Raw genomic sequence first — 25,777 nt, 5'->3', positions numbered from 1 at the left:
ACAAAGACAGCATCAGCCAATTCAAGAGCAGTGAAATCATCCCAAGCATCTTCTCAGACCACAGTGGAATCAAACTAACACTTAACAATCAACAAAAGATTAGTAACAATGCCAAAATGTGGAAGCTCAACAGTACACTTCTTAACAACTTCTGGGTCAAAGAGGAAATCAAGGAAGAAATCAAAGTGTTTCTAGAGTTCAATGAAAATGAAGACACAAACTATCAAAATATTTGGGACACAGATAAAGCAGTCCTAAGAGGGAAGTTCATAGCTATACAAGCACACAATAGGAAACAAGAAAAAGCACAAATAAACAGCCTGATTGCACATCTTAAACACCTAGAAGAACAACAACAAAGAAACCCTAAAGCAACCAGAAGGACAGAAATCACTAAAGTTAGGGCAGAAATAAATAACATTGAGAATAGGAAAACCATACAAAAGATCAACGAAAGTAAATGTTGGTTCTTCGAAAGACTAAACAAAATCAACAACCTCTAGCCAGACTCACAGAACAAAAAAGGGAGAAGACCCAAATAAATCAGATACTAAATGAAAGAGTAGATATCACAACAGACACTGCAGAAATCCAACATATCATGCGAGGCTTCTATGAACAACTATATGCCACCAAGCTAGAGAACCGGGAAGAAATGGACTATTTCCTAGATACCTACCAACTTCCAAAACTAAGTAAAGAGGAAGTGGATAACATGAACAGGCCCATCACAGCTAATGAAATTGAAACAGTTATCAAAAATCTCCCCAAAAATAAAAGTCATGGACCAGATGGTTTTACAAATGAATTCTACAAAACCTTCAAAGAACTAATACCTCTACTTTTAAAAGTTTCCAGAAAATGGAAGACACTGGAATACTCCCTGCCAGCTTCTATGAAGCCAACATCACCCTGATACCAAAAGCAGACAGGAACACAAACAAAAAAGAAAACTACAGACCAATATCTCTGATGAACATAGATGCGAAAATATTGAACAAAATTCTAGCCAACCGGATACAGCAGTATATCAAAAAGAATGTTCATCATGACCAAGTGGGGTTTATCCCAGGCATGCAAGGTTGGTTTAATATACGTAAATCAATCAATGTGATCCACCACATCAACAAAAGCAAGACTAAAATCCACATGGTCATATCAATAGTTGCAGAGAAAGCCTTTGACAAAATATAACATCCCTTTATGATCTACAAAAAATGGGAACAGATGGAAAATTCCTGAAGATAATGGAGTCTATATACAACAACCTACAGCCAACATCATACTCAATGGTGAAAAACTGGAAGCATTTCCCCTCAGATCAGGTACTAGACAGGGCTGCCCACTATCACCATTACTATTCAACATAGTGTTGGAAGTTCTTGCCATAGCAATCAGGCAGGAGCAAGGAATTAAAGGCATACAGACTGGAAGAGAAGAAGTCAAACTCTCCTTATTTGCAGATGACATGATAGTATACATGGAAAAACCTAAGGAATCCAGCAAGAAGCTTTTGGAAATCATCAGGAAATACAGTAAGGTGTCAGGCTACAAAATTAACATTCAAAAGTCAGTGGCATTCCTCTATGCAAACACTAAGTTAGAAGAAATTGAAATCCAGAAATCAATTCCTTTTACTATAGCAACAAAAACAAAATATCTAGGAGTAAACCTAACCAAAGAAGTTAAAGACTTGTATACTGAAAATTATAAGTCACTACTCAAAGAAATTGAAAAAGACACAAAGAAGTGGAAAGATATTCCATGTTCATGGGTTGGAAGAATTAGCATCATCAAAATGAATATATTACCCAGAGCCATCTACAAATTTAATGTTATCCCCATTTAATGCTATCCCAAGCACATTTTTTAGGAGAATAGAAAAAATGCTACAAATGTTTATCTGGAACCAGAAAAGACCTAAAATTGCCAAAACAATCTTGAGAAAAAAGAACAGAACTGGAGGCATCACACTCCCAGATCTCAAACTGTATTATAGGGCCATTGTCATCAAAACTGCTTTAGACACACTGACCAGTGGGATAGAATTGAGAGCCCAGAAATGAGCCCCCACACCTATGGACATCTAATCTTTAACAAAGGGGCCCAGACTATTACATGGGGAAAGCAGAGTCTCTTCAACAAATGGTGTTGGAAACAATGGGTTGAAACATGCAGAAGAATGAAACTGAATCACTGTATTTCACCAAATACAAAAGTAAATTCCAAGTGGATCAAGGACTTGGATGTTAGACTAGAAACTATCAAATACTTAGAGGAAAATATTGGCAGAACTCTTTTCTGCATAAATTTTAAAGACATTTTCAATGAAATGAATCCAATTTCAAAGAAGACTAAGGCAAGTATAAACCTATGGGACTACATCAAATTAAAAAGCAAAAGAAACCACTACCCAAACCAAGAGACACCTCACAGAATGGGAGATCTTTACATGTCATACATCAGATAAGAGTTTAATAACCAACATATATAAAGAGCTTGCCAGACTCAACAACAAGACAACAAATAACCCCATCCAAAAATGGGGGGAGGACTTGGACAGAATATTCACCACAGAAGAGATCCAAAAGGCCGAGAAACACATGAAAAAATGCTCCAAGTCTCTGATTGTCAGAGACATGCAAATCAAGACAACAATGAGCTATCACTTCACTCCTGTGAGAATGTCATACATCAGAAAAGGTAACAGCAGCAAATACTGGAGATGCTGTGGGGTCAAAAGAACCCTCCTGCACTGCTTGGGGGAATGTCAATTGGTCCCACCTCTGTGGAGAACAGTCTGGAGAACTCTCAGAAGGCTAGAAATGGACCTAGCCTATGATCCTGCAATTCCTCTCCTGGGGATAGATCCTAAGGAACCCAACACATCCATCCAAAAAGATCTGTGTACACATATGTTCTTGGCAGCACAATTTGTAATAGCCAAAACCTGGAAGCAACCCAGGTGCCCAACAACCGATGAGTGGCTGAGCAAGTTGTGGTATATATACACAATGGAATACTACTCAGCTGTCAAAAATGGTGACTTCACCATTTTCAGCCGATCTTGGATGGACCTTGAAAAAACTCATGTTGAGTGAAATAAGTCAGAAACAGAAGGATGAATATGGGGTGATCTCACTCTCAGGCATAAGTTGAAAAACAAGATCAGAAAAGAAAACTCAAGTAGAACCTGAAATGGAATTGGCATATTGCACCCAAGAAAAATACTCTAGGGTGGGTGGGTGGGGAGAATACAGGTCCATGAAGGATGATAAATGACATAGTGGGAGTTGTATTGTTAATGGGAAACTGGGGAATATTATGCATGTCCAAACTATTGTATTTACTGTTGAATGTAAAACATTAATTCCCCAATCTTCTTCTTCTAGCGTTTGCCCAATTCCCCAATAAAGAAATAAATTTTTTAAAAAATCACTACACTCAACTATGGGCTTTTCTGCCACCTTGTGGACACACAGCAGAATGCAGCTGAGCTCCCCATGCCACTCCCAATCCAGTCTTCACAGAAATTTACAGACAGCATGGGAATGGGAAATTGAAGTGCTGGGAAATTATGCCAATGCAGTCACATCTGCCATGTTGTCTCCTCAGGCTACTGCTAGTTCCCGCGAGAGTTGGAACATTCTCGGAGTGCCTGTTCTGCCATGTTATGCCCTCAGGGCATTGTCTATATCCCCGCGATATCCTGAGTGCTTTGGTTACTCCTCCCCCCTCCCATTCTCACGAGAGTTATCATCCTATCCTGGAGTGCTATGGTTACTCCCCCCCTTCCCATTCTCATGAAAGCTGCTCCTATAAAAGCCTTTCTTCTTCCGCACCTCTCTCTCTTGCCAGTGCTTCACTCAGGTGTTCAGACACAGGAAAGGTTACTGCATGAGGCGGCCATTTTCACTACCTCCACGTGGCCCAACCTGCTTCTCTAGCACCCAACTCTGAGGTGCCAGCGCAAATAAAGATTTGTGTTTCCTCTTCGCTCCGGACCCCCCCTCTCTTCTCCGCGGCCCGCGCACAACAACATCTGGCTCAACAACAGGGAAGAACTAAGGTGAGGATCACCTTGGAGAATAAACAACAGTATCCAGAATCCAATGTGCCATTCATACATGCAAAAGCACTTGTGCAGTGTGATCATGGCCAACCCAGGTTAAATCCCAGTCCCTAAGACTCTGAGGCAGGATTAAAGAAATACAAGTGATAATGAATACTCTAACATACACATGTAGGCATGCACACACACACACATGCATGGACACACACACATACACATTTTTTTCCTGAGGTAACTGGGATTGTAGTTGCTTTATTGCACCAAAATAAGTGGTTCTTTTGTGGCGGGGGGAAGCATTAATTTTCTGAAATATGAAGTCAGAGAAGTGCCTATAGTGGTTAGTTACATGGAGAATGAACGCAGCCTGGGTGGAGGGACAGCTGTTTTGCTCCCAGGGAACAATCTGCCATGACTCCGTTTTGAGCCTCTTGTCACCACTTGCCTGGTTGAGGAAAAGCTCAGCCAGTAGCAAATCAGAGCTGCAGCTGTTTCTCTGTCTCTTTTCCTCTCTTCCTGCCTGACACCTTCCCTCCTAGTTTCTTTTTCTTTTTTTTTTTTAATTTTTTATTTAAGAAAGGATTAGTGAACAAAAGCATAAGGTAGTAGGGGTACAACTCCACACAATTCCCACCACACAATCCCCATAACCCACCCCCTCCCATGGTAGCTTTCCCATTCTCTAGCCCTCTGGGAGCATGGACCCAGGGTCGTTGAGGGTTGCAGAAGGTAGAGGGTCTGGCTTCTGTAATTGCTTCCCCGCTGAACATGGGCGTTGACTGGTCGGTCCATACTCCCAGTCTGCCTCTCTCTTTCCCTAGTAGGGTGTGTCTCTGGGGAAGCTGAGCTCCAGGACACATTGGTGGGGTCTTCAATCCAGGGAAGCCTAGCCAGCATGGGAATGGTGGGATGGGAATGGTGTTTATGTACACTCCTAGCAAAATGTAGACATATAAATCAGTAGTTAATTAATATGAGAGGGGGAAATCAATTGTATGTCTCAAAGGTTCTCAAAAGACAAACTGAATCTTTTTAATAGATAGGCTACGTATTTAATATGCGGACTCTCTCAAAAGCCTAGACCAAGTAGATTAGAAGCTTCCAATAGCACAGCTATATACAAGATACTGGGTACTGTACAGCAAACCATAACAAAGGGACTTTTCAAAGTTAACCCAATTAACAAACAATGTGATGATAATATTAACTATTGATTGTCTTTTTGAACCCTAAGACAGCAGGAACCTCACATCTTCACTATAGAGCCCCTACTTCCCCCAGTCCTGGCACCCTTGGATAGGGCTCACTTTCCCGTATGCATCTCCCAATCCAAACCAAATAATATTGCATCCGCCGATCACAACCTAACCAAAGCAACGATTGCCATCTCAACATGCTTCACCTCAGAGTGTATCCAGAGACTTCACGTGTGGAATGACACCCCTTCAGCTTCATTACTCGGGTGAGACCTTTCCTTTTATAGTACACTCTAATTTCATCTCAGGTAGTTCACTTTCTAACAAAGTCCCATAACCTAGACATACACCAGTTTCTGTGAGAGAGAGCGTATGTGCACACGTATCCATAAACTACTGCAAAATATATACCTGAAAGCAGGATTACACTAGAGTTTGCAGTGAGTACCTCCCTAACACTTCCTCTCCACTATTCCAAGCTTGGGATCCATGATTGCTCAACAAATTGTTTGGCCCTCCTAGTTTCTAACAGTCTTCTAGTAAATAAGAAAATTTTAAGTAATGTACAGAAATAAGGGAAATTGAGAAATATTACTTTTGTGCCCACTATTACATTTGACTGTTGACTTTATACCATTAACCCCCCCAGTAAAGAACAGGAAATTATTGAGGTTAAAAATCATTTTGTGTAAAATAGTGACAATTCTTTAGAGCCATGCAATTCACATGTATTGTGCAATGGATTTCACTATCTTGAACAATCTCAGAGAATGTGTAGAATTCGTGACAGGTAATATATTGTGCAGCAAGAGTTCCCTTCAATTATAAATCAAAATCTACCAAGCAGAAGAAAATACTCCCCATGGGATACCTGACTAAATAAGTAAATATGCAAATAAATAGGGAGTATCTAGGAAGGATGTTGAAAAACAATTAAAAAATGAAAATGACAACATAAAAAAGAAACAAAACTTGAAGAAAAAAATGAAAATGACAAGAAGATCTGATTAAGGCAGAATCATCTAGACATACTGCTGATAAAGTGAGAGCTGCTTCAAAAGTTCCCTGACACTTGAGTGTTCTTGGAAATTAAGATTTCTGGAGAAGAAAAACAAATGCATATGTATTGAACCTTAGGCTAGAAAAGAAAGAGGCAAGTTCGTACAATGATAGTTACAATAAGGTTGCTGATAGAAATGCTATTAGAAATGCTCCTGGAAGGTTCTATTATTTATAATTGTAGTGAATCCTGGTCCATGTAGGGGGGCAATTATTTATGAAAAAGGAGTCTGGGACAAATGTGGTAATTCTGAATTAAGATCAAATACATGGGTCAACAATTCTAAAAATGACAACTATAAATATATATTTACAAGCTGAGTGATAGCATAAATCTGGTCTGTGAACTTGCAGGTGTAATTGCCAGTCTCTCTAATCCTGGATGCTTCTCTGGATGAGATATATATATTATAAATTCTGAGAGAGGATGGATATGAGGAGACAGAATATGGCTTGTGGCAGAGAGACTTACAAGGCTGAGGCTCCAGTACCTGAGGTGTAATGGCCACCATGACAAGCCAGAGCTCAGCAGTGCTCTGGTAACTCTTTGTATACCTGGGCCTATCAGTAAAATAAGAATAGAAGTAAAATATTGATGAGTGGAGAAAGAGTGAGTGAGAACATTTGAGAGATAGAGACAGAGAATGCGGGAGAAGTAGAGCCTGAAAGAAACCATAGCGCCAAAACCTCCTGCACTGCTTGACTTGATGACATGTTCAAACCTGGGTTGTAGAGATGGTAAGGCAGCAGCTCTCATGCCCACAGACACACAGACCTACCCCAGCCTTTGCTATATGATGTATTACCAGGCTAGAACAGGAGTGCTGGGGAATCATACAGATGCACTCACATCTGCCAAGCTGGCCCCTCAGGCTACTGCCAGTACTGTGAGAGCTGGGATGTTCTCAGAGTGCCTTTCCCAACCAATCCTGTCCCGACACGTCACTCCTGGTTGTTGCCCTATAAAAAGCCCTCCTGCTTCCGTCCCCCCTCTCTCTTGCCCAATTTTTACCTCAGTGGTTAGACACAGAAAAGGGTGGTCCAGGAGGCGGCCATTTTTGCCACCTCCACGTAGTCCAAACCACTGCACTCTGACCCAACCCTGATGTGCCCGTGCAAATAAAGAATTGTGTTCCCTCTCCACTCCGGATTTTCTTTTCCTCTCTCCTCCATGTCCCGCCACTGCAAAGTGACACAGTAGTGTGAACGTGTGTGTGTGTGTGTTTGTATGTGTGTATGGTCAGAGCTCATGTATTCTAATCTCACAGCATGGCTTCTAGGTAGCCAGCCTCACCTGCAACCTACCTATCAACACACAGCTGGTTAGAGGCTAGTCAGGAAGCCCAGATTCTGGCTAAACAGGAATGCATATGTAAAGGGACAGTCATGTCTGACTCCCCATAGTTCCCACTTAAATCCCCTGCCTTATTATCAGCCAGACACTGTCACCCACCAGAGGAAGCTGGGGCACCCCTCAGAATTCAGGGGCATGAGCCTGGCCAGTCACGTTTGGCTGCCTGCTCAGCCTCCAGACGCTCAGTCCACTGCTCAGGGCAGCAGACTACAAGCCCAACAAGCATCCAAGCAGAGCTGTGCTTTCTACATGGATGGGAACTCTGTTCGACCAAAGAAAAGTGGATGAACCCGGCCCCTTACACCTACCCTTCGGGCTCTGCTAAGGAAATTGCTCCTGTGGCCTCTCACAGCCCCGACCATTGGTGTCCAGTTGTCCACACATCACACTCAGAGAGATTCCCAGAAGGAGGCATGCATGAGTTTCCCATGCAAAGCTGCTCTGCATGCAGGAACCAGAAGCTCCCCGGGCCCTTGCTATGGAAAGACAAAAGGAAGATGTGTGCCTCCATTGGCTGAGCCAGGAGCTTCCAGTGGTGATCACAACTCCACCACTCACCTGAGTTCGTGGCTTCTGTATACCAATTCAACTTGAAAAATCTATCACAGCTTTGGCCAGGAGGAGACACTCAGGAAACCCTCCAGCAGCCTGCAGGCCAGGTGACCACCTGACCCCCTGTTTTTTGAAGCCCACTCTCTGGACAATTCCTACACACTGATAGGCCAGGCTGTTTTTGCACACCCCAAAATCCTGCCAGCAATCTCATTGGCCAGTGCTGTTAGGGCACCGCCCACAAGCCTCAGTCCTCCTCTTTTGCTGCCCTCTCATGGACAGACAGCAGAATGCAGCTGAGCACAAGAATTCACAAGCTCCTAATGGAGCATTCCCAGACCAATGGAGAAACCTTTTCCACTTGGAAAGACAATTTCGGGGTCATCACACTTGAGAGGAAAGAGCAGATGGTTTGGGAATCCTATGGTAAATTCACAGCTTCACATCACGGGCCACAAATCCTGAACTCCCCTCATTCCACAAAATTTCTACACACAACTATAGGGTTTGCTGCCTCCTTGTGGACACACAGCATGATGCAGCTCAGCTCCCATACAGCAACTCCCAATGGAGTCTTCCCAGAAAATGACAGAAAGCATGGGAATGGGAAGAGCCAAGTTGGAGAACGCCTAGTGGAAAGAACAGCAGTTTCCTGAGTCCCTTGTGCCATTCATACATGCAGAATTGCTTGTGCAGAGTGAACTTGCTTTGGCATGGCACAACCCAGGTTCAAGACAATGCTCAGCATTCCTAAGAGGAAATGTGCTGTGCACCAAAAGACACAGTCAATTAGGAATCAAAAGTATCCCAACAGAAAGAAAAATGCTTCACATGGGATGTCTGACCAAAAAAAAGTGGGCAGGATCTAAGAAGGATTTCTACAAAAAACTAAATAAAAGTACAGAGAGCCCAAATTCTGGCAGACTCATCTAGACTGACTGCTGATAAAGACTACTTCAAAAATTCCCTGGCCCTGGAGTATTCATGGAAATCAGCATTTCTGGAGAATGAAAGCAAATGGTGTCTAAGGAACAGTAGACTAGCAAAGAAAGAGGCAAGATCTGTGCAGCGGTGGATACAATTAGGGTGATAATGGAAACACTGAATCCAGAAAAAACGTTCCTTTTGTTTCACATGTGGTGAATCCTTGTCCAGGTGCATGGCCAAGTGCTTATGCAAAAGGAGTCTGGTGAATATACAATAATTCTGAATTAAGATCAAATATATTGCTCAGCAATTCTTAAGTTGCAGTATATAAATATATGTGTATATATATATATATATATATATATATAGAGAGAGAGAGAGAGAGAGAGAGAGAGCTCAGTGATTGTTGTATGCTTTACATTGGGTTGTTCTGTTCTCCCCCGCCAAGAGAATTGGATCATTCCTGCTAATTTCGTGGGCCCACTTGGCCCCGCCCCAAGGAACCCCGAGAGGGTTCCTGAGTTCGAGAGTGAGAGAGTGCTTGCGCCGCTGCAAAGAGGCAGCAGAGTTCTGTTTGGTGATTAGTTTGGTTTAGTTTATGAATCGTTCCTGAATAAAGAAATATAGCTTCCCTACCCAGCCGTATGTCTCTGGTCATCTCTGTTACCCGCCTGTGAAGCTAGCCCGCACGGCTAGAGCCTCAAAAATTTTAACAACAAATGGAGCCCACGTGGACCTGACCTGCGCATCTCTCAGATAAGTAAAGACAATTTGGCTACCTACACACTATGGCCTTCTCTTCTGCTTGTGAAGAGATCTCCAAAGGCCTCTGCTCTTTCTTCATGAGACTGTTTTGCTGTTTCTGGAACACTTATCTCTGGACCACTCTGGTTTCCACTCGCTCGGGCGAACTCAGAACAGCCAGCGGGAATAGCCAGCAGGCGGGAGGCGAGGCGCGGAGCTGCTGTTTCCACCTGGTTAAACAGCCAGCCAGCCGGCTGTGCCCAGACAACCCCGCGCACCGCACCCACAGCCCGCAAGAGACTGACGCCAACACGCTGGAGCCCGATGCCAGCATGCAGGAGCCCGATGCCACCACGCAGGAGCCCGATGCCACCACGCAGGAGCCCAATGCCAGCACGCAGGCCAGCCCACAGGAGCCGGCTCTCCACCGCGTGGCGCAGGGCACTGGACGTGTGATCCCTCCACGCTGCTCGGCCACTGTGAACAGGGCAGCAGACATGGCAGGGCCATGGGGCAGGGCCGCAGCGGCCTTTCATGGCCGCCACCCCTGGGCACTTAGGCCCACGCCTTCTACAATGCTGGCTCGCCCACCCTCTTTCTATGAATTCTGGAACTATCCCGGACCTCCCGGACCTCCCAGATCCCCGGGCTCCCTGCCGAAACTGGGCACACAAGATCTCCAGCCGCCGGTCCAGCCTGAAGGCAGACAAGCTGGAGTACGCAGAGATTTGTGCAGAGATCGCAACCTGCAATTCCTAGAAGTGAAGCTGCCCAAGAGACCACCACTGGACAGCGCACCCCCCAACAACTAAGACAGTACAGATTTAAATTCGTGTTCAAAATGACATGTCTTCGTAACAAAGGTTTCTCTCCTAGTGTATTAATGACCATGTTTATGTGTATGTTTAAAGTTTGGTAAACAGTAACTTTAAGGCTAAATTCTTACTAGTCAAAGTTAAATGAAAAAGGTTTTCAACGTAATTCTCATAAAGATAAAAATTAACTTACATTTAAAGTCTGAGGTAAAAATTAGTTAACAATCAATATATTTCAACTAAGTTGGTTCTAACAAAAGGTTAAATAGACTTGTTGATGTGTAAAACTCTCCATTTCCTTCTCTATTAGAAATGGTAGATCGCACAATGGCTATGCTAATTATTCTCATGCCTGAGGTTTCCTTTCCTGACTCCATCTTGAATGGGTGTAACAAAAGGTTAAAAAGACATTGTTGCTATGTAAAAGTCTCAAATTCCTTCTCTATTAGAAATATGCTAATAACAAGTTTTGTTTCATAGTAAGTAAATTGCAGCCAGCTGCCTTTGGGACTCTAGGCCGTTCCCCGCCCCCATGCAAATGCCCGTCGAGGCAAGTACGCCCCCCAGAGACAAGAAAGTACGCCCCCCAGAGGCAAGAAATGTTTTTTTAAGCTGATAAAGTTTAGCCCACAGAGGCAAAAATGGCCCCCTCAGGCCTTCCCTTGGCAGCACACTGGTTCTTGTTACTTGCTTACATGTTTCTCCATGTTTGTGCCAGTTTCTTTTTATAAAAATGCCTGTACGATATAGGTTTCTTTTCACCCCATACCCTTGATACTGTAGTCATTTAGTTAAAAAGAAAAGGGGCAATTGTTGTATGCTTTACATTGAGTTGTTCTAGTTCTCCCCCGCCAAGAGAATTGGATCAGTCCTGCTAATTTCGCGGGCCCACTTGGCCCCGCCCCAAGGAACCCCGAGAGGGTTCCTGAGTTCAAGAATGAGAGAGAGTGCTTGCGCCACTGCAAAGAGGCAGCAGAGTTCTGTTTGGTGATTAGTTTGGTTTAGTTTATGAATCGTTCCTGAATACATAAATACAGCTTCCCTGCCCAGCCGTATGTCTCTGGTCATCTCTGTTACCCGCCCGTGAAGCTAGCCCGGCCAGCTAGAGCCCTCGAATTTTTAACAACAAGTGATGGTCAGTAAATCTTGTTTGTGAAGTTGCAGGTTGGATTGCCAGCCCCTCTAGGCCTGACTGCTGCTCTGGGTGCTCTTTTCCCCTTTGCAGTATAAATGTGTGTGTGTGTGTGTGTGTGTGTGTGTGTGTGTGTGTGTGTTTGTATAAAATTTCTCTGTGTATGCATATATAACCTTTATTACAAATTCTGAAAGAGATTAAGGCATACATCTGGAGAGACAGCATAATCCTTGTACCAATGTCTTCCCAGGCTGAGGCTCCAGAACCCCAGGTGCAATCACCAGCACAAGCTAGAGCTCAGCAGTGCTCTGCTAACTCCCTGTGTGTATCTGAGCCTGTCAGGAAAATCAGTGCATACGTAAAATATTAATGAGAGGTAAGAGAGTGAGAGAGACAGGGAGAGACACACCCAGAGTGAGGAAGAAGAGAGGAAAGCAGAAATAGAGGCGGGAAGAGACCACAGCACCAAAACCTCCTGCACAGCTGCAATTAGGAACAGGTTCACATCTGTGCCTCCACTGGCTGAGTCAGGAGCTTCCAGTGGTGATTGCAGCCCCTCCCCTCACCTGAGCGCCTAGCTGACAAAGGCAATTGGAAACATCTGTTACCACTTGGGTCCTGAGGAGATACTCAGGAATCCCTCCAGGAGCCAGCAGGCAGGCTGACCTACTGGCCCCATGTCTGTGGCCCACAGGTGTGCTCCTAATTTCATAGGCCTTCTTTCTATAGACTGGAATATTGCCTGGAAAGAAGGAATTTCATGTTTCAAAACCTCTTTGACTTCATGATGCACTTGGACATATGTTTCACATCAGAAGTCATGGAAATCAAAGCACTCTATTTCTGAACCCTGGAAGCTTCACCTTCTGCATGGAAATGTTGACAATGATGTGGTCATTGATGCTACAAAACCTTCAAATTCAACAGACATAAGGAGAGCACAGTGCTTAGGTGAGATATAGTTTCACTGCTCTCTACCTGTTCTGAGAGTACTTGCTGCTCTAATGGGGTAAATACATGAGGCAGGAAAGGCATGATGGCCGCCTTTAAGCTGAATGTCAGCTCCAGGGCCTCAGAGAAGGGGGATAAGTAAGCACAAGGGACCTGAACTGTAGCACCTGGGGACTCATCCCTGGAACGTGCAGGGGTAAAAGGGTCTCTAGTCTCTGAAATATGCAATAAACATAATAGTGAATGATAAAAAAGCAAAGAAATGAAAATGTCAACATTTTGAAAAGTGAGTTCATCATGCAGGTACTGACCTCCGGTAATAGCCCTGCTAGCAATAAAGTAAAACAATTAGAGAAGGAGAGAGAGAGAGAGATACAAAGATGTTGGCCCTGTATTGATCGGTGCTACAGTACAGAACATGGACCCTCTGTGCCCTGAATACTTACTCAAAATGACTTTGTAATTTTTTTAGAAAGCGTAATGTTGGTATGCATGTCATATACATTTAGAATGTATATGAAAGCCCCTCTGAGAAGCACCACTTGTGATGCAGGCCAACCCCCAATCTACCGTCACCTGTCGACATCTGAAACAGTCTGGGTAGTGGCGCACCTGGTCGAAAACACTTGTTACAGAACCCAGGTTAGAGCCCCCAGTCCTCATGGGCAGGGGGAAAGCTTTGCGAGGAGTGAAGCAAGGCTGCAGGTGTCTCTCTGTCTCTCTCCCTCTCTATCTCTCCATTCCCACTTGATTTCTGGCTGTCTCTATCCAATAAATAAATAAAGATAATTTTATTTAAAAACAAAAAGAAACAGTCTTAGTGATAAGAGATCAAGGCTAGTTGACTTCATCTCACCATTCCAGCCTCAGGCTCTCCGGTGCAGGTTCCTGTACACTGTCTATCTCTTCTATTATTGAAACCTTTTCTGACTGACCCTGAGGAAAATAGGGTGAAAGAGGGTGAGAGAGAGAAAGAGAGAGAGAATGAGGTGTCATGTGATGGGTGGCTGCACAAGACCTTTTTATTTATTTTTTTAATATTTATTTTTATTTATTCCCTTTTGTTGCCCTTGTTGTTTTATTGTTGTAGTTATTGTTGTTGTTGGATAGGACAGAGAGAAATGGAGAGAGGGAGGGGAAGACAGAGAGGAGGAGAGAAAGATAGACACCTGCAGACCTGCTTTCACCGCCTGTGAAGTGACTCCCCTGCAGGTGGGGAGCCGGGGTTTGAACCAGGATCCTTATGCCGGTCCTTATGCTTGCGCCACCTGCGCTTAGCCCGCTGCACTATAGCTCAACTCCCTAAGACCATTTTTAAGAGTGTTGGGATGAATAACAATCACTCCATGTGAGGCCTCTCATGCCTAAGGCTCAGAACGGCCAAGTCAGTCCCTGTCACCACCACAATCCACAGCTGTGCAGTGCTCTAGCTCATATATATATATATATATATATATATATATATATATATATACACACACATATATATACATATATCTTTTTCAGACATCAACATGCTGTATCTAGTCCACTGATTGATACTGTACAAACCCCTCTCATTTATCTGCAGATATTACAGTGTGGCTCAGAGCAGTGAGCAGCACATATATGAGGTCCTGATTCCTCCACATGCACACAGAATACCACGCATAACATTCTGGTTTCAAGCTGAGGGTCACAAGATGGCTCACTGTGTAAAGCACACATCATACAACGTGAGGTTACAGCACAGAACCACATCCCCCGTCACACAGAAGCCTCTGTATGGAGATGCTTCAAGATTTCTGGAGCAGCTGATGTTGTCTGTTACTCTCTCCCTGCCCTCCTTCCCACTTCACTTCACACACCTCTATCACAAAAAGATAATCCAGAAGGGGCATTTGGAATCATGTGGGCACAGGGCCAGTGTGATTACCCTTATAAATAATTTAAATGGATCAGACAAGCACACACGATGTAGGCATTAGAAATGGAAACACAGGGAGTCGGGCTGTAGCGCAGCGGGTTAAGCGCAGGTGGCACAAAGCACAAGGATCGGCATAAGGATCCTGGTTCGAACCCCGGCTCCCCACCTGCAGGGGAGTCGCTTCACAGGTGGTGAAGCAGGTCTGCAGATGTCTATCTTTCTCTCCTCCTCTCTGTCTTCCCATCCTCTCTCCATTTCTCTCTGTCCTATCCAACAATGACAACAACAATAATAACCACAACAATAAAAAACAAGGGCAACAAAAGGGAATAAATAAATAAAATAAAAATAAAAAAGAAATGGAAACTGGCGCAAAGCACAAGGACTGGCATAAGGATCCCGGTTCAAGCCTTGGCTCCCCACCTGCAGGGGAGTCACTTCACAAGCGGTGAAGCAGGTCTGCAGGTGTCTGTCTTTCTCTCCCCCTCTCTGTCTTCCCCTCCTCTCTCCATTTCTCTCTGTCCTATCCAACAATGACAACAACAATAATAACTACAACAATAAAACAACAGGGGCAACAAAAGGGAATAAATAAAATAAATATTTAAAAAAAAAGAAATGGAAACACAAGTTTCTTGGTTCAATGCTTGGAATCATATTCACATGGAATGTGCTGGAATGATGCTCTGGCTCTCCCCTCCCCATCGTTACTTAGTAAATAAACACTTTACAAAATAAGGAAATCCTTCTGCTCTTGTGTACGTGCTCTGCCTTTTACTTGTCTTTCTCCCTTGCTTTTTGTCCTATCCTCAGGCTCTCTCCCCATAGATGTATGTGTGTGCTCTGCTCTCTCTTCCCCAAATGTATGTGTCACATACACACTAACCCAGAAAATCTCAAACACTAAATTCATGTGAAAGATAAACCTTGCTGCAATGAAATGCCCATCAGTGTAGTTTCATATGAAATGTGAAGGTAGCAGGTAATACTCCAAGATCTGGCTCATAGCAGAAGGAGTATAAGCTACAGACCATTTTTACTGTGCTTTCCCTGGTCATGCCTCATAACTGGCTACCCGAACCCCAGCGAGCTCCTTCCATTTGTCATCATAGCTTCAATTTTCATGATTTCTTGGGAGCTTGAGGATATAATTCACTGAAGAGGCTCATGATTTTTCAATTGCTTGGTGTTTGGCTCCTACCCACTGCCATAGCACACGCATCCACTTTCAAAGCCACTGTCACTTACTAGTAAGCAGGATAAAAATATAAACCACAATTCTAGCATAGATCCTATCCCTGTTCTAATAGTAGCCATTCACCTCATGCCAACAGCATCTAGAATGAGTCCACATGCATCTAATGAAAACTCTAAATCTACCTCTTCATCTCTTACCCCATAACCATGACAGAATGAAGTCCTAACAATTTAAACAACACACAATTCCAGTACAATAAAATCACATGCAATACATCATGAAACAATTTAAGTTAACGAATCTATATCCCTTCTGTATTAATCCCACAAAGTATAACATTAAAACCATACTGATGAGCTTATGCATCAAAAGGAAGTATCTTTCCTCCACAGAGGAAAACAAATGTTCAATATATATAAAAACAAGCAATGTACTGAAAGACATTCACTGTGAACAAGAAACATATTGATAACAGCATGATGTGGAGACAACATAAAGCAAATTCCAAGGCCACTTTAAGGTCTAACAACTGCACGAAGAGATCAACGCACTAAGACGCACCCAGTAGCAAATACGCTCAGGCCCGAGATCTATCAGGCTCATTCCTGCAGCCAGGAGCAAGCATGCTGACACCCAAGGTGGTGAAATAGCTCATGTGGGCAGTGTGCCACTTTGTCCTGAGTGTGATCCAGGTTTGGCCAGGTCCTCACCATACTGGACAATCCCTGGCTGCTGTGGTCTCTTCACTATGAATCTCCAGCTCTAACTAAATACTAATTCTGGGGCCAGGTGGTGGTGCACCTGGCTAAATGCACAGGCTCCCATGCACAAGAATCTGGGCTCATGACCCCACACCACATCTGCTAGGAGGCAAGCTTCATGAGTGGTAAAGCGGGTTTTCAGGTATCTCTCTATCTCTCTCCATCTCTTCCTCTTTCTTCTCTCTCAATTCATGGATGTCTCTATCTGATAAATAAATAAATATTTTTAACTAAAACAATGCTATCACACTTTTCTATATTTAATGGATATGGTCTAGCTGTAGCAATGAGAAATAAAATAAAATGACTAAATATGTAAGACAAAAAGTTGTCTATTCAAGCTCAGATCACATCATATAAATATGTGATCTTTATATATTGTTAGCGAGCAAAATCAAACCACCATCCACTGCAAGGAAGCAAAAGATGTTTATTCACGAATTGCAATCCGGGCCGAGATGGTGACTGGTGTTAGTCTACCAAGCTCGACCCTGAACAAGGCTCAAACCACACAATTTATAGGAATTCAGACTCCACTCAGGGAGGGGGGAACACATCACCTTATTAGCCTATATCCAATCATTTCAAACTTATCAATAGCCTGATCCATTCAGAATAAAGCATGGGCTAGTTCTAAACATCACACCAGACCAATAGGTCCCCGCCTAAGTGGGAGGGGGTCACCACATTCCTTTGCTCTTTGTTGGGACCACCTGGCCATCTGTTTGTAATTCATCAGGCCATCTGTTTGTGATTCATCAGGCCATCTGTTTGAACTACCTGGTGACAGTATCCCTATGCAAAGGTCATGAGGAGGTCTGTTCACTGCAGGGTCTGTTAAAGTAATTGATGGCCTTTTAAGTTCTATTGAGGGGAAAAGGGCAAGGAATTTCCCACCTCACTGGGCAGGAGGGCAAAAAGCAACTATATTTAAACTATTCTTAAAACTCAAAAGCGATTATACTTATAACTATTCTAAACTATTCTTAAAAAGCGATTATACTTATAACTATTCTATAGTTACTGCCTCTAACATATATCTCATAATTTGTGGGTGGAGGTAGATAAACATAAGTTATGCAAAAAGACTCCCATGCCTGAGCCTCCAGAAGTCCCAGGTTCAGTCCCAGCAATGCCATAAACCAGAGCTAAGCAATTATCTGGTTAAAAGAAAAAACATACTGTTATATGGGAAACCGGGGAATGTTATGCATGTACAAACCATTGTACTTACTGTTGAATGTAAAACATTAATTCCCCAATAAAAAATAAAATAGAGAAAAGGAAAAAAAAAGAAGAAAAAGAAGAAACAAATATAATCAGTAAATACATAATTTTTTTTATAGTGCTGGGGGGTATGTGGTCATTTCCATCTTTATAAACACCGTCACCCCGTCTTTGTCTGCTCTTCCAACCTCTAGTGGATTCAGCTCCCTTTCCAGTCTCACCACTGAGCGCACGGCACACCCGCCACAACAGCTAAATTCCCACAGAATGACAGTTGTGTTTCCACTCATGGGCCCCATAACAGGGAACCTCAAAAAAGAGCTTTCTTATTGCAAAGGCCAATTTGATGTAAACTATCATGTAGACTTATTTTTATTATTATCTTTATTTACCTAATGGACAGAAACAGCCAGAAATTAAGGGGGAAGATGGGTGATAGGAAGAGAGACAGAGACACCTGCAACATGGCTTCACCGCTCAGAAAGATTTCCCTTGCAGATGGGGGCCAGGGGCTTGAACTTGGATCCTTGTGCACTGTGTAACATGTGTGCTCAACCAGGTGCACCACAATCAGGCCCCCAGGATTATTTCTTAAAATAGCTGTCTTGCCAAAAAGCAGTTATCAATCACACTCCAGGGAGACTGGTCTGGCATCAGGAAACACTTATCCACACCCCCACACAGACAGGCTCCAGGAGAGGACAGAGGAACAGTCTGACCTGGCAGTGAAGTGGGCATGGCATACATGTGGCCCTGGGTCCTGTAATCCCCCAATCACACACACACAGGCTGGGGGGTGGGGCAGGAGGGGCAGAGGAAGCCAGTTTGAGCTGGGAGTGAAGTGGGCAGGACATACAAATGTCCAGTCACTTACAGTCACACCACCACACACACCATCTTTTACTGTGACCAGAGGAAGGTGGCAGAACCAAGGAGATAGCCCAGCACAGCACAGCAGAGCACAGGACTTACATGCCTTAGGGTCCAGGCATGAGTCCTAGTGCCTCAAGTGCTAGAGATGAACAGTGCTCTGGTCTCCCTCCCACAGATATTTTTAAAACCTTACAGAAAGATTTGAAAGGAGAAAATTGGGGGGAGTGGTGGGTGGTAGTGAACGTATCACCATGCACAAGGACCTGGATTTGCCCTTGATCCCTTGATCAGAACTGCAGTTGTCTCTCTGTCTCTCTACCTCTCTATTCCTCCTTCCCTCTCAATTTCTCTCTGGCTTGTCAAATAAAATAGAAAAAAAAAAAAACACTCCACTGGGAGCAGTGCAAACAGTTCATAGTGCAAACACCAAGTCCCAGCAATAATCCTGGTGGGAAAAAAAAGATAGAAATAGTGGAGGAAATGAAGGCAAAAGACTTGAGAGCAAACGTGTGAACATGACAAGTAGAGAAAGGTTCCCAGGTTCAATCCCCTGTATCGCCATAAGCCAGAGTTGAGCAGTGCTCTGGTAAACATATAAAATACACTAAGAGGAAAAGAAATCTTTAGTAGCTGGGTGGTGGCACACCTGGTTGACCACACATTACAATGTGCAAGACCCGAGCTCAAGCCCCCAGCCACCCCCCCACACCTGCTGGAAGAAAGCCTCACAACTGGTGAAGCAGTGTTGCAGGTGTCTGTCTTTCTCCCTCTCTATCTCTGCCTTCCCTCTCAAATTCTGGCTGTCTCTATGCAATAAATAAAGATAACTTTAAAATATTTGATTTTTTATTAGATAGAGAACCAAGAGAAATTGTGGGGGGGGGGGGTAAAGAGGGAAACAGAGAAACACAGCCCTGCTTCACCTCTTGTGAAGCTTCCCCCCAGCATACGGGCACCAGGTGCTTGGACTTGAGTCTATGTGCACTGTATGTGTGCACTTAACCAGCTGTGCCACTGCCTGGCCCCTTAAAAAATACTTTTAAAAGATACGTTATCTGGAAATGTTACTTGCAAGAGGAGGAAAAAAGTATTGAAAAAAATGTTAGTGTCAGGAATATACCAGGAAAAGGGGAGAGAGAGATATTGATTTACAGGTGCTAACTACACACCATCTCAGCAAATAAAAGAGAAGGTTCCAGACTAGGAAAGGACACTGACCTGACAACCTGTGGTTTCAGCCTCTTCTCCTCAGCACTGGCTTCTTTCTGGGGGTGCCATGTGGGCGTCACATTGCCCTGAGTCTGACTTCATGGTGCTGGTGGACACTCTTCACCCCCCACCCCATCTCACCCAGGGTCAGAGGACTTATACCTGTAGGGAACATCACCTTTCCTGTCCTCTACTATGAAAGAGAGAACAGAACAAAGTGTATTATAAGTGACCCGCATGTTTTTTCCCTTCCTTATCTTCAGGGCCCCCCAAATGCTGGCTAAGATGGGGAACAGCAGTTGCAGAGGCCCAGCCCTCCAAACACAGGAGGAGCAGCTGCTGAAACCGCCCCTTGGTTCCCAGCCCTCAGGCAGCCCTGAGCCATTACTCCTACCCACAACTCCCCCAGGCTCCTCTGCATAGAATCAATCACCTGAAGCCCTGAATCAGCCAGGGCTGCCTGGCCCACTCAGACATTAGGCAGAGTCTGTGGGAGGTACCTGGGATGAGCCCTGTGCAAACTCCACCTGTGTTCTTAACACAGAACCTGGGCTGAGACCTCTGCTCTGAGCTTTGTTTGTCCAACTTTCTCATAAGCAGAAACACTGCAAGAAACAGTGATCTAACATATGGCAGCTATCTCCAGAGCCCAGGCACGTTTATTAAGATAAAGTCTGAGAGGGTCAGACAGACAAGGGAATCAGACCTAAACAATCCTACCTTACAGAATGTGAGGCTTTGCACCTGGGTTAACAAGGGGAGGGGTTTGTATGCAGGAATGCTGAGTGGGCAGCATCTGTGAGTCACCTGGGAGGAAGGAGTGCCTGAGGGAGTCCATTAAGAAAGGTCTGGGCGTGGGGTAGATAACACACTGGTTATGCAAAGAGATTCTCCTGCCTGAGGCTCCCAACTCTTAGCTTTAGTTCCCCTTTCCCCCCAGCACCACAATAAGACAGAGCAGAACAGGATTCTGGTTTTGTTTTGTTTTTTTTAAGTCACTTTGCCCCCAGCTACATCCTGTTTGGTTTCTAGGTCCCAGTCACGATGGCTGTCTTGCCCGGTTACGTCTTATTTTTGTGGCAGTTAGTTGTCATTATGCTGTCTCTGGTCGCCAAGCCTGAGACTTCTTGCAGAAAGCCATGCACTCTACCACTGAGCTCTCCTCTCTCCCCTTCAACCAGTTAGAGAGACAAGGAAAGAAACGGCTAAATCAGACATTCAGTGGGAGTTTAATTTACCTCAATAACACAATAAAATAGTAAGAGCATGCCTTCTCCCCACCTCCCACACACTCTAACATACATGTGCATCCTAGACTCCTAAAACACTGAATTTTGCAGTAATAATTTTAGCACTTAATTGACATGTTGTTTGTAGCAACCTGTGAAGACATATTTTGCATGTGATGCACAGGGGATCTGGGAGAGAAAGAATAAGGCAGCTGCAAAGGCTTTTTAAAGTTTATTGAATGCCAGGGTTCATAACAGAATAGCTAAAGAGACTCTCGTGCCTGGGGCTCCTAAGTCCCAGGTTCAATCCACTGCACCACAGTAAGCAGAGCTGTGCGTGGTGTACTGGAAAAACTGTATTGCATGTCTTTCTCTTTCTTTCCCTAGTGAGGTGTCTGCCTTCTTTCTCTATCTCCCTTTCCTCTATCAATTTCTCTGTCATATAAAATAAAATGGGAAAAAATCACCACTAAAAGCAATGGATTCATAATGCAGGCACTAAGCCCCAGCAATAACCCTGGAGGTAAAACAAATAATAATAACAAATTAATTAAATGAAAAAGGTTTAAATTTAAATCTACATGAAAAGACCGAACCATATTTAACATTATGCCTTTTAGATTTTACATCTGTATAAAAGTATTACATATTTTACATCTACATGACATGCCTCTCACCCCGATATGCCTTTTTGGCACAAATATCACTATTTTTGTTTTCTAAATTTCCTTATTGGGGCATCAATGTTTTACAGTCGGCAGTAAATACAATAGTTTGTACATGGATAACATTTCAGTTTTCCACACAAGACAACCCCCACTAAATATCACTTTATATTCATGTAAATATGCACAGATGTATTGCTTTCAACATACAGATAAGTTTAAGCCTTGGTCCCGCATCTGCAAGGGTGGTGGCCTCACAAGCGCTGACGCAGGTCTGCAGCTGTCTATTTTTCAATCTCCCTCACCACCTTCCCATCCCCTCTCAATTTCTCTCTGTCCTATACAAGAAAATGGATTAAAAATGCCCTCCAGGAGCAGTGGACTCATAATGGATGCATAAAGTCTCGGTGATAACTCTGGAGGCAAAAATAAATAAATAATCCAAGAAATTACACTGGAATTGAGAGGAGAGAATGACAACAAAGTAGAGAGCAAGAGAAAGCCCCACACATTTGCTTCACCTCTCCACTCACTGAAGGTGGGGAACAGGGCTGACACCCTAGTCTTTAGCATGGGATTCTGGGAACTCCACCCGTCTCAACACCACCCAGAACCCAGCACCAAGCATTGGTTCTCCAACCTCCTTTTTGCTCAAAGGGGGTTTGAACAGTGCAGGAGACTAAACGGGACTGACCCATGGGACAGAGAGCGAGCAAAGCCAGAACTCCAGGACCCATTTGTCTCAGCCATCCAAGCCTGGTGCCCTGCTCAGGGAAGCCTGTCTCCAGCCTCTTTCTAGCTCCTGGGAAGGTAGCTTCTGAGAACAGATCCTGTGAACAGACTGGAAACACCCTCCCCCAAATGAACAACTTGGAAGAGCAAAGGGCAGCCCGTCCAGTGGGAGCCAGGCTGGCCCAGCAGGGGCACTGATGTGTTATGTCGCTGCCTTGTGGTCACACAGTAGAATGTACCTTACTGCAACAGCCCACCAAAGGGCTCCCGTAGTTCTCCAAATATCGCCTTCATTTTCTTCTCCTGACACACAGCCAGTGAGGAAAAACACATAAGACACCACAGCACTGCTCAGCTCATGCTAATGCTGGTGCCTGGATTGAACCTGAGTTCTTGAAGCCACAGGAAGGAATGTCTTTAGCAGAACTCCCAAGTCAGCTTCTATGCCCATGGTTGTCGTATTTAAAATACTTGTATTTGGGGAGTCAGGTGGTAGCACAGCGGGCTAAGCGCAGGTGGCACAAAGCGCAAGGACTGGCATAAGGATCCTGGTTTGAGCCCCTGGCTCCCCACCTGCAGGGGGGTTGCTTCACAGGAGGTGAAGCAGATCTGCAGGTGTCTGTCTTTCTCTCCCCCTCTGCCTTCCCCTCCTCTCTCCATTTCTGTCTAAAAAAACATTTTATTGTACTTTTATATTTCATTCCTGAGACAAAGAGAGACAGAGAGATGCTATCTACTATGTTGTCACTCAGAGCACAGACTTTTTTTAGTATTTTTATTTTACTCAACTTTGTTACTATTTTTAGTCCTGAGAGATAGGCTTACAGAGAGAAAGGTGATCACTACTAGGCAGTCACTCCTGCCCGAGCTCAACTTTTTAATTTACTGTTTTATTATATTTTATTTTAAGTTTAATGTTTAGTAGTAAGAGCTACAGATGCATAGAAAGTTTGAGGGGGCAGGGGTCGATATCAGAATGGGGATGCAAAGAGACTCTCCTACTTGAAGCTCTGAGGTGCCCGCAAAACCATCACGTAAGGCTGAGATCTGCTTTGGAGAAAAAGCAAAAAAAAAAAAAAGAAAGAAAGATCACACATTGAAACCAGAACACTCGCTGAGCTCAGACTCCTGGTGGAGACCTGGGGAATGAAGTGAAGCCTTGGAACCTCAGGCATGAAGGACTCCTCGTAACCATTGTGCTAACTGTGCAGCCTCCAAGGTTTTTCTTGCATCCTGATCCCACAGATTGTTGATTCACACCAAGAATGCAGCAGCACTAACTCACCTCCTGGGACTCAGCCCTGAGTCACAGACACCAGAGCCAGGAGGCCCCAGAGCAGAGCTGCTTCCTCAGACGCTGCCTCCCTCTGCACCTCACAAGATGGTGGGGACTCGGGTATTCACACTCCCTGCTAATTAACTAACAACAGCAGTTTCTGCATCAAACTGAGCAAAGTATGAAGGAATAAAATCCACAAGCTTAGACACATCCTGCTCACCTTCCTCAGAGAAAGTTTCCTGAAGCCACAGCAGAACTGAGAGACCCGCCACTTCTGAGCAAACTGAAGCCTCAGCCGGGAGGCAGGAAAGTGCATGCATGGGACTTGCACAGGGAGGGTCAGAGCAGGGCACAGAGGTCAGAGAGGGTCAGAGCAGGGCGCAGGAGTGAGGGGCACAGGTAACAGAGGGTCAGAGCAGGGCGCAGATGTGAGGGGCAGTGATCAGAGTGTCAAAGCAGGGTACAGAGATCAGAGGGTCAGAGCAGGGTGCAGGTGTAAGGAGCAGAGGTGAGGTAGGGGTAGAGCAGGACACAGAGATCAGAGAGGGTCAGAGCAGGGTGCAGGTGTCAGGGACGCTGGTGTGAGGGGCACAGGGGTAAGAGGGAGTCAGAGGAGGACATAAGCGTAAGGCACAGTGCAGGTCTGAGCAAGTCATGGTGGTCTGCAGCCTATGATCTCAGTGCCCCATTTTTTCAGGGCTGTGTGGGTGATGCTCACAGTTCAGAACTAACTCTCATTAACAGCTACCGGCCATGACCTTGGGAGCACTTGAGGTGCTGCGGTCTGGCTCAACCACCCAACCCCAAGGTCACTGCTCTGCCTTGCAGCAGCATCTCCAGCCCCACTCAGGGGACAGGAGTAAGCACAATTACTGGAAAACAGTTAATCTGCATTGAATATGGGAACTTCAGTGATACAGTTTGACAACTATATCAGTGTAAACCTATGCGTCACCCTGGTGACTTCTGCATTAAGAAGTCATATTCTCTCACCCTAAAAAGTAAGTAGTTCTGTCTTCTCATGGAAATGCCTAGATTGCCTTTGGAGAAAAAAACAAAAACCTGGAACTCAAACTATGCTACAGACAATGATGGAAACATATCAGATGTAAAACCAAAAGCATCCGGGAGGTGGCACAGTGGATAAAGCACTGGACTCTCAAGCACAAGCTCCCAAGTTCAATTCCTGGCAGTACAAGTACCAGAGTGATGTCTGGTTCTTTCTCTCTCTTCTATCTTTCTCATTAATATGGAAAACATTTTTAAAGGGAGGCAGGCAGTAGCGTAGCAGGTTAAGGGCAGATGGAGCACAGCACAAGGACCAGCATAAGCATCCTCGGTTTGAGTCCCCGGCTCCCCACCTGCAGGGGAGTTGCTTCTCCTCATCTCTGTCTTCCTCTCCTCTCTCTATTTCTCTCTGTCCTATTCAACAATGCCAACAACAATAATAACGACAACAATAAAAAAGGACAGCAAAAGGGAATAAATAATTAAATAAAATATACATTTTTAAAATAAAACTAAAATCATGAAGAGAACACAACTATCTATATTTTTTAAATTTCGGTAAAGTTTATCCAAAAGATAAGCCCAGTCTTATGAATCAGTATTTATATATAAAGGGAATTCAGTTGAAAAGAACACAAGATAAATCGTTTTCTAGACACATCTCCCTCCCCCAGCCCAGCCCAGCCCAGCCCAGTCCACCCCCTTTGCAGTCAGTCAGGGTTCATCACCAAGTTCTGCTTATCCACACTAGATCACATTCTCACACGCAAAGAACCTTCTTTTGGATTTCCTTTGTGGAAAGGGGCATAGTCCCTGTAAAGTGACTCTATTTGGTAGCAAAAAAAGATTTCTTTTTTTTTAGTATAATTTATTTATTCCCTTTTGTTG

The 25,777-nt window shown here is 44.2% G+C and overlaps 1 protein-coding gene across 1 annotated transcript in view; it reads right to left on the bottom strand.

The window, feature by feature from the left end:
- The window catches only part of LOC132535326 (zinc finger protein 431-like), an 827,521-nt gene that overhangs the window by 109,152 nt on the left and 692,592 nt on the right, over nucleotides 1-25,777 (bottom strand). The window lies entirely within an intron of this gene.

This window comes from Erinaceus europaeus, chromosome 21, assembly GCF_950295315.1.
Source record: "Erinaceus europaeus chromosome 21, mEriEur2.1, whole genome shotgun sequence".
Lineage (NCBI taxonomy): Eukaryota > Metazoa > Chordata > Mammalia > Eulipotyphla > Erinaceidae > Erinaceus > Erinaceus europaeus.
Note: the sequence above shows the minus strand (reverse complement) of the source record. Positions and strands in the feature narration are given on the sequence as shown.